We start from the raw sequence: 9,988 nt of genomic DNA, 5'->3' as shown, positions 1-9,988 counted from the left end.
AATTGACAATAGTCAAACTACATAACGTAGACCTAAAATTTCTACAGTGAAAGTAGAACTTTGAAATCGATTTTAAGCGGTCGATATTCATATACCCACATACATACATACATATATTACTTTTCATATCAATTCAAGTGTATTACATGCGCCACACGCTTTTCATTTTCAATTTCATAGATTGTTTATAATGACTTTTGCTAAAATTTCAAAATCAAAAGTTATCAAAACAAATTCTATGGGACTGAGAAGTATTATTTTCTACTTTTTAGTCCATTTATAAAAGCGTTGTATATTAAAAAGTTTTTTTATATTATTTATTTTCTACTTTTTAGTCCTGTCTGAATAAAATTTTGCAATAGATATTAAAATAATTCAACGATATTAATAGAAAGGTGCACACACAAGCATTTACATATGTATGTACATACAAACGAGCACCAATTAATTTTATTTAAAGAAATGGCGTGTCGTCTATTTCTGCTGTAGCAAACGTAGTACATAGGGCCACATCTAGATGTCATCTACCTCGCCCTATTCACTACAGCTGTCGCCCTATGCACTATGCTTTTTTATAGGAACTTTTCAAAGCTTTGCTTTGGTGTCGGACACACAACATTGAAAGTTTCTGGATCCACAACATTGAAAGTTTCTGGACGCACAACATTGCAAGTTGATAAAAGCGTTGTAAAAACATGGAAAAATAAAACGACAAATACCCCCATAAGAATGCCTAGCGAAACAAGGAGCTACGCAGTATTTGGTCACCTGGAACACTTTTGTGGGCTCACCAAAGCACACATATCTAAAGGGGAGCATGAATAACTAGATTGAAACTGGATGGAATGTGCAGCGCAGAGACAAAACAAATGATTTATCTGCCCTTCAAAATAATCTTCCTAGCAACTACTTGATATGGGCAGAGGGGACATCAAAACTTTCACTGCATACTAGACGGGAAACTGCTCTCTACACTATCTTCTTCTTCTTTTTCTTTATTGGCGCTGTAACCCCACGTCTCCGCCTTCTACAGATTCTGTTAAAAACGCTGTGTTAAGACAAAAATGTCTGATGGAGACCGCAAATTTCCACTGTTAAACCATATCTGTCGTGCCGAATTTCTTACCATCAGCTGACATTTCGTAGTTTAATTTTACTGCGCCATTTACATTGGTAAAGACAAATGAGAAAACGAAATAATGTTAAAACAGAAATTTTACAGATGTTAAGACACATTTAGTAGAAGGTGGAGACGTGCGGTAACGTCCTACGCGATTTTGGCCGAGTCCAACAGAGTACGCCAGTCGTTTCTCTTCTGCGATATCGACTATGTTTGAAATTTGGAAAAAACCGTCCTTCAAAGCGCTAGGATACGTTAAATGCCTTCCCATATAGGGTGCAGAGGCACGAACAATAGTATAACTCTAGAGACCCAGACGATTCCTAGTCCCAGCAACATCGAAGCCTTTTCTAACAGCGGACGTCACTCAGCAGGCAATGGCGAATCTACTAATGTGTGCCCGCCTTGAATAAGCTTAAATTTTAGGTCCTCTATACATATATGTGTGGCAACATTAAAAGGCACACTACAAATTGGAGGAGAAACTTTGTCAAACACTTAACGGGAACGTGTTAGCGTTTGTTTTTATTTGTTTATTCATTACAAATAAATATTTTTTTTCCTATTTTTTATTCAGTACACTGAATGATATGGCACTGATGACGATTTTGTTCTCGGCTAATTTCCCTGCTGGGTATAATTTCATATTATTACTTTTTCCACGTATTATACGAGTACTCTTGCATTTTTATTATTTTTTGTATGTTACGTGTTTTTATTATTTTTCCTTAAGTATTTATGCTTGCAATAAAATATGTTCAGAATATTTTAACCCATATGCGGCCCCTAAATAATTGCTACATATTTATTGCTAGGCCACTTGATAATTTCACTTCGTCTACTTAAAGCATAAAAAAAGAACGTAGAGTCTGTCGGGAAATTACCATTTAATGATTTTTTTTTATAGCTAATTACATACTTATATGTTTACAGCTTGTTGCAAGCTTTTTAATGTTTTTGTTTATATATAATTTTCTTCTGTTAACAAATATGTAGCTATGGGTTTTCGGACTGTTAAAAGCGACTATAAACAGTGTTTGCTGTAACATCTTTAATACTTTGCAGGAAAGATTGAACTGAACTCCGGTGTCAACTTTTAAAAAAGGTAAGTAGAATACGCTTTGAGTGACCTCTAAATATTTTTTGATTTAAAAATATGTAAAAAAATAGAGGTATACTTTTTTTCGATATAAAACAATCCTAGGGGGTGAGAGCATAAAAATACCGACTTTACTTTTTCCACATGCATTTTTGGACCACCCTAATGAGCACATATATATTAAAAGATTGAATGATGCTTTCATATAAAATTAAACGTATTTTTCTGTTAGTGGTTATCAGGTTAAAATTCTTAAAATACGAAAATCTTTCCAATACTTAGGAAGTGCTCTCGAATTTGCTAAATGTAGGTACATCCTTAAGATATCAAGCATACATATAAATCCATAAATCTTAGCTAAAAAAATGTTTACCTATGTCATTTCGCAAAACGAAGATTTTTTTCTTTATTCTGAGAAATTACTACATATTTAGTAGTGTTAGGGAGAAAGTTTCCAGATTAACCCGATTTATGGAAAATATGGCACGTTTAAAAAAAAAACTATTACTAACGAATTTAAAATTATGAAACATATAGCCTTAAAATGCATGACTTACATTAAAGTTCCAAATAGCAACCCATTTTCAGCTTCCTTTATATATCCATAAAAGCATTCATATTCACATACTTATGTATTTAGGTGCAATAAGTTCAAGCAGGGATGGCGAGGAAACAATCATTACTTGGTGTTCTGAAAAAAAGGATGTATTAAATTTATAAATAAAAATTATACAACAGAGAGCACAGGGGTGTTTATTTACGTATGTACACAGTACATTAGGTAATGGTGAGCTACCCTTAGCAAAAATAATCCACTTGTAGTAAGCTTTTTGCGGGATTTCGATAAAATATATCACTAAAAAAGGCTAACTTGAAACTAATTGAAAACTAATGCAGGGAACATGCAGACGTAAATGGCAGCTGGTTTTGTTTAAGCAAAGTTTCTGATTTAATATCCTCATAAAAATTTTACTTCTTTATTTCTGCACTTCTCGAATATTTTTTCGAATTTAGGGCAAATAAAGAAGTTATGTCTAACGGAATTCGAGTATGGGACAGACTATGTAACAAATACATAATGTAATATTAAATAAAGTAAATAAATGAACAAGTAAAAAATTTAAGAAAATCTTTCCACTTAGGAAGTTTGACATAGTTGAAGAGTAGATGCCAGAAATCCTCAGTGGAATTCAAGCCCTAAGTTGAAGCTTTACGCTCGAAAAGTGGGCTTTTCTTACCTTGAATAACGATTTTATTATTCACACGATGTGAATACAGCATTTTATCGCTGAAAAGCCCAATTATCTTCGGTCGAATAGCCCAAAAAATCAATGAACCCAATGCCCAAGGAATGTATGTACTTCTAGATATTGATTTCTCTTAGGTTAGGGTAGGTTAGGCAAGAGCGCAGCCCCTTTAGGTGGAGGTACACTTAGACGCCGATTAACCTGTCGATTTTGGTGCCTTTAAGCGAAGAGGGGAAAAGACATAGGGTGGTTAGAGAATAGAAACAGAGGGATAAAAAGAACAAAAAAGATAACATCTATAGAAAAAACTGTACTTTCTCATCGGGAGTATGGAAAAAAATGCAATCCAAGGTGCTTGAACCCTAGGCTGGAAAAGTCAGGGCATAAGGCGTCAGCAGCAGGTCTTGAGATGATTCCACCTCGTCATCCTCCAACCGCATGTTTACCAATCACGCAATGAGCAATTAGAACGCCCACCAAGAGCGAGAGGTGTAACTTGCTAGGTACGAGGGGTCTCTGTGGGTCGCTACCGGTCTATGACTAAATGCCTATCTGTCATCAGCCATGCATCTTTCAGCAATGTCACTGTAACCCGGAACCCAATTAAGCTGAATAGTAATCTGGTGCGGTTGATAAGGAAGTCACACAATCTTTCACTTTTCTCCAACGAACCATGAAGGAGCCAAGAGCCCTGATAGCAGCTTGGCTGTCCGAATAAATATTCACCACTTTAAAAGGTGCTTGGTCAACGCTGCAGTGATCCGGTAGCCTTCCTTCTGATTCAGTTTCGATCCATCCGTAAAAGAGTTAACCGGGCTCCGATTCCAGATACTGCATCCCTCCCAGTCCATTCGTTGGAATATGGGTGGAGAAAGTTTCATTCGGACCCAAAATCGGAGTGCAGTGGTTTGTCCGAGTTGGTATGAACTCGAAACTTTTTAGAATAGTGGAGTGCCGAGGCGAACAAAAAGCCACCACACATATATTTTTTTTTTTGCTAGCCTCTGCTAATAGCGTTTGGACCACCCTTTGGGGTATAGTACTGCTAAGTTTATAAACTCCACAGCCTTCGAGATTTTTAAATATATTCTGCTAATCGTTTATTTCACTGTTGCTTTAGCTTCTATATATCATTTATGCATGTACATATGGCTGAATTCGATTCCGACTCGTTCTGTTGAATAATTTGTCTATCGCCGTCCATCGCCATCGTATTAAATGTATAATCGCTTCAACAATTCCTTCCTTTCGAATGCACTTAGAAGTGGAAAAGTTTCGGCGAATTCCAACATTGTTCATAAAACTTCTGAAGAATTTTCCGTCAGAACTACATACATATTCTTTATTTTGTGTCTAATTGTAAGTGGTGTAAACTCGATAGCTCAACGCTAAGAAAATTTTTGTTGCAAATTTCGTAGCAAATTTCTGCCAAACCAGCTGCCATGAACAGCTGTTTCCACACTATTAAAGTTATGAAAAGCGCAAAAATTTCCAATTTAATACACAAACATACATAAATATACATACATACATACATACATACATGTTTATGTAAATGATTGTATATACTGCAACAACATTTGATTTAACTTTTCTTGAAAAACACCCTTACTAAACGAGAATGTTCACGCAATTTCAACACTTCTACGCAGTGAAAGATAATCGCTGAATATAAATAGCTGGCAGTGGGGGAAAACCAAATTGGATCTACTACAATAAAATGATGAAATCTACATGTTATTATTTTCTTACGAACATACATATATATACATATACAAATGCACCTACTTACTACATTAGACTGGTTTGCGAATAAACCTAGTATTATTAAAATTTACTTAGAGAGGACTTTGACCTCATAAAAATTGAATGGTGTTAAGTTAGGTTAGCTTTGCTTATTCGTACGATTTCACACAGATCATTAGATGGATCGTATCTTAGTGTTGCCAAGAAAATGCAGGGATTTTTTTTTGCGAGTTTTAGTAATTTACTTTTCAGTCTGCTATTTCGTTCAGTGAGTAGAAGCAAGCAGAGCCAATGTATCTCAGTCGCGATCTTCTCAAAGCTGGACAATGACATGGGAGATGTTCACGTGCAGTGCAGGCATAGATCTCGGCATGGTCCAGGAGCTTACATCCCTGAAGAAGTCCAAGCTCCGAACAAAAACCACCAGCTCTCCTATACGTTCACTCATGTTAGACCCAGCCGTAAAGAAATTGTAGGCATTGCAATTGGGTTGGACACCTTTCATCTACCCATCTTTTTAAAACTGGTTTGAGGAACCCATAGTTAGATTTGGCTAATTAACTCACGTACTGGACTCTGTGATGTAAATCGTTGACTCTAGTCTAAAAAGTAGCTGTAATAGGTCTTCAAACTCCTTGATACGCATATTCGGACTTTCTCCTGATTCAGACCAGCCAAGATATTTAAATTTAAAATTCTTATGCGTTGTAGATAATCAAGAGATGTAAAGCTCTAAAAATAAATTCTTGAATATTTGTTTTAAATCGGGTAATTAGCAAAAAATTTATAAATGAAACTCGACTTTTGCCACGTGTTAAGGGCGTAAATCTGTATGACGACAAAATCCTACCGAAGTAAGCTTTCAAAAGAGGGGAGTTAGTTACAAGCGTTTTTCTTTCGTATGGCGATTGAGCCGGTCTAATATGTAAAAGTACTTGTACAATGTACATTAGGGCGGTCCAAAAATACATGCGGGAAAAGGTTCAAATGTTAGGCTTTTACCACCTAGGATTTTTTTTAAATGGCAAAAAAATATCCGCATTTTCTTGTTAAAAGAAAAGTATATATTTAAAACTACCTTAAAGCCCATGAAGTTTTCCATGAATTTTATATGGGAGAAACGCTTTTTTTTAGAAATGGTACAGAATTCATGAAAATCAATAATTTCCGATTGGAAAGCTTTGTTTCTCTTTAGAAGACTTCCAATAACAATACGCTATTATCTATTTAACCATTTTTAATACTAACTAGTTTCTATAGGCTCCCCAAAAATCCAAAAAAATTCAATGCAAAGGGGAAACCATAAAATATCGTTAGGACTAAAAAATGGTAAAATGCACAATTGGCTATTACTACTGAAAGTCTGTTGAAGAGAAACAAAGCTTTCCGATAGAAAAATATTGATTTTCAAGAATACTATATAATTTCTACGATAAAGTGGTTTTCCCCATATAAAATATGTACATAGAAAACTTCATGGGTTTTGAGGCAGTTTTAAAAAAAATTTTTTTAAACAGAAAATACGGGTGTTCTTTTTTTCATTTGAAAAAAAAAAATCTAGGGGTTACGAGCTTAACATTTTAAACTTTTTTTTTGACCACCCCAATGTACATTCAAACGTATGTATGTATGCACGTTTATTCATGTTTCAAAAAACTTGCGAAAGCCGGTTTATTATTGCCATATTGCATTATCACTATAGTAATTGTCTTACAATTCACAGATTTATTTCTACAACCACATCCGAGAGCTTCTTTATTGCTGTAGCATTTGCGTATAATTTCACTTTGTTTTTATAGAGGCTTTAGCTGTTATTTGTATACATACATACATATATTTTCATTTTCATATTTTCTGCCTAAAATGAAGAGTATAATCCTCTTTTGCAAGCTGGTGGCTACGACGGAAGTGCGTGGGCGAATGAGTTACGAAAAAAAAATACAAAAAAAAAAAATGTGTGTATGTTTTTGCCCCTTATCTTGTTTGCTGCTTTCCAAACGGATTAAATACATACATATATACACAAATATGAAAAAATGCGGCAAAATCAAAATACAGTGCGCGTAATTTAGGCTGACTTCCAATGTTTGGATACTATTCTACTGCGGTATTTGAACTGTTTGTATGTCCAGAATTGCGAAACATTGTAACCGTATACATAATAAATTGCCTACTTTACATATTTTATATGAGAATGAACAACCTTTCGGAACTTTCCATTTTAAAAACACCAATCGCAACCAAAAAGAAATGGAGCATCAACTATAAACCCTATTGTTTTGGATTCGCTTAGGCGATTACAGCGCCAATAAAGAAGAAGAAGAAGTTGAAAAGTAGTAATATAGTTTATTATTATTTTTTTTTTATTTTGGATCTCAATGCAATAAAAAATACAAAGATTATTGGGGGTCTCCCGGCCAGTCCATAAAGGGTAGAGTAGTGGTAGTCCAAGAAGCATTTATGGGAGCAATATCCTGCTTTAATGTAAGCTCTTTATCCACATGGTCCCCTAAATATCCAATTAGAAAATCCTCTATGAAATCAGCATACATTTTTGGGTCCATAAGCGATGTTCTGAAGCACAAAGTTAACTTTCCGTAGTACGAGAAAGCACCCCGAACCACAACTGAGCCATCGGCATCGTCTTAATTGAGTTATCTGACCTCAAATTGTGCAAGTAATTACTGAGACCATCTGGACCGTCTAAATTGATTTTTTTTTCGTTGGAAAAACCCACCTGTTGCCAATTTCTGTCTTGCCAATCAATGTCTTGTTTTGCGAACTCTAACCTGCGATGTCTATGCTGGGTGGCAAGCTGAGGGCTTTTCATAGGTTTTTTCCACCTAATATTCGGCTCTCCTTTCAAAATTTGTTGAATACGCCGTTTTCTAATTAGGAGGTCAAGTTCACTAAAAATTTGAGATGCACTCAGTCTGCTTTTTGTAGCTTTTTATTTAATTTTTGCCTTTTCTTCACTGGTGGAGAATATAATATAGTGATTTCGAACAAAGCGACCAAAAATTTCGATAATCACTTACGAGCAATAAAATGGAAATTTACTTAGAAACTTAAATTTCACTCCACAACAAAGTTCCGTATCCGCAATAAACTTAAATCAAAGTTAACTTCGCACTTGCAAGGCACGCTATTTGAAAAATTTGCCTTAACAACAGCTATTTAATGCCGTTATGTAAGACAGTCCACACACATTGTGCTGTTAATACACTGCGTTAAAAGTGGCAACTAATAAAATATAAGAAATATAAATATAAATGTGAATGCGCGTGCTTGTGCACACCTCTAAATTACGCGTACTGTACTTATGTAAACATACATATCTAAATATGGAAAAAAAGGAAGCACTTGATTTTCCAGCTCATTCGTTAAGAGAATGTCAAATGACATTTGACGGTATTGATTTATTCGACCCACAGCTAACAAGCGGTGACAGCTTCCTGAACATTGTCGTCATAATTAATATCCAACTGCTCGCGATGTCAATATTATGCCTACATACATACGTACATATGTATGCGTAAGTGTAGACTTAATGAAAGGTCGTTCGAAAATAATTACGACGCAATATTGCAGGAGATAGGGACATACATATATATGGTCCACGTGAATAGAAAACGAGAATATGTAGTCTCGACTTTAAAATATTTTGTTTTTTTCGCTATGTTCAATGCTATGTCCTTTGATATGTATTTAGAGGTGTCTGACTTTATAATAAAAACAAATATATAATAAAAAGTGATACTTAAGAGTTACTTATGGTTGTTACGTGCTATGCGTGGAAGTTCAGTTATGCGAACTTAGCACTGCACGTGTACATACAAATTTTGCTTTTGAAACATAGTCGTTATTATACCTCCCTCGGCGCATATATGTCATTCTTATTTCCCCCTCTCTCGCTCTCACTACCCATTCGATTGTCGCTGTTACTTAGAAGTCAAAACAAAACATATCTGCATACTTTCAAGTAAAGTTATGTTCGACTATGTGTTGGCTTACCACTTGTGAACAAAGTTCATTGAACAGAATCATATTATGTGGCACTTCTTACTTCAAATATGCTTAGTCATGCAGCTGGGGCTCACTAACCATCGATACTATCGACACGACTATCGATGGTTTCCGCCTGACGATAGTTCTATCCATGGTCGAACAACTATCGACTATCGACTATCGACAAGCAATCTAGCAATCAATTGATTTTATACATATCAAAGCGGTTTTCTTATGAATAAGTTGAATAAAGTGCTGAAGGCCTGAAAACCCCCAAACGTTTGGTGTGGAGCTCCACGTTTTAGGCAATAGAAACGTAAACTATCGATGGCTCGAATATCGATAGTTTGCCAGCCCTAAATGAAGCTTGTCCATGTTTTAAAGAAATTGTTGCTCCTTCACATCACTCGCTGCTCAACTATGTTCTTTGCCTAAACAAAGCCCAAGTAATGGTAAGAGAGAGAGAGAGAGAGGGGCCAGTATGAGTGTACTCATTTTCACATAGAGATTGTGCGCTCAATGCCGAGTACCTCTGTCATGCGATATAAGTGGAGTTGGATCCCGTAATGAGCATATACTGGAATTTTTTTGATATTCCAACAATCGATGGCACTTTCGATAGCTTTAATTTTTAAAAAGTATCGAGTGTTTTTAATCACTATCGAAAGTCTTGGAATTGTCCCTCAATATTTAATTGGAAGCGACGCTGAATAAAAATGAGAACCTTTGTTATATGGACGAAAGTGCGTAACACCGCCAACAAAAAAA

The 9,988-nt window shown here is 35.4% G+C and overlaps 1 protein-coding gene across 1 annotated transcript in view; it reads right to left on the bottom strand.

Annotated features, from left to right (window-relative positions):
* The window catches only part of LOC118743285 (sex peptide receptor), a 91,688-nt gene extending 88,810 nt beyond the window's left edge, over positions 1-2,878 (bottom strand). Inside the window, exon 1 of the mRNA XM_036475868.1 lies at positions 2,777-2,878. The gene's annotated coding sequence lies outside the window, so the exon portion shown is untranslated. The remainder of the gene's footprint in view (positions 1-2,776) is intronic.
* Positions 2,879-9,988: the final 7,110 nt, after the last annotated feature.

This window comes from Rhagoletis pomonella, unplaced genomic scaffold (assembly GCF_013731165.1).
Source record: "Rhagoletis pomonella isolate Grant_MI unplaced genomic scaffold, Rhpom_1.0 Rhpom_scaffold_00007, whole genome shotgun sequence".
NCBI lineage: Eukaryota > Metazoa > Arthropoda > Insecta > Diptera > Tephritidae > Rhagoletis > Rhagoletis pomonella.
Note: the sequence above shows the minus strand (reverse complement) of the source record. Positions and strands in the feature narration are given on the sequence as shown.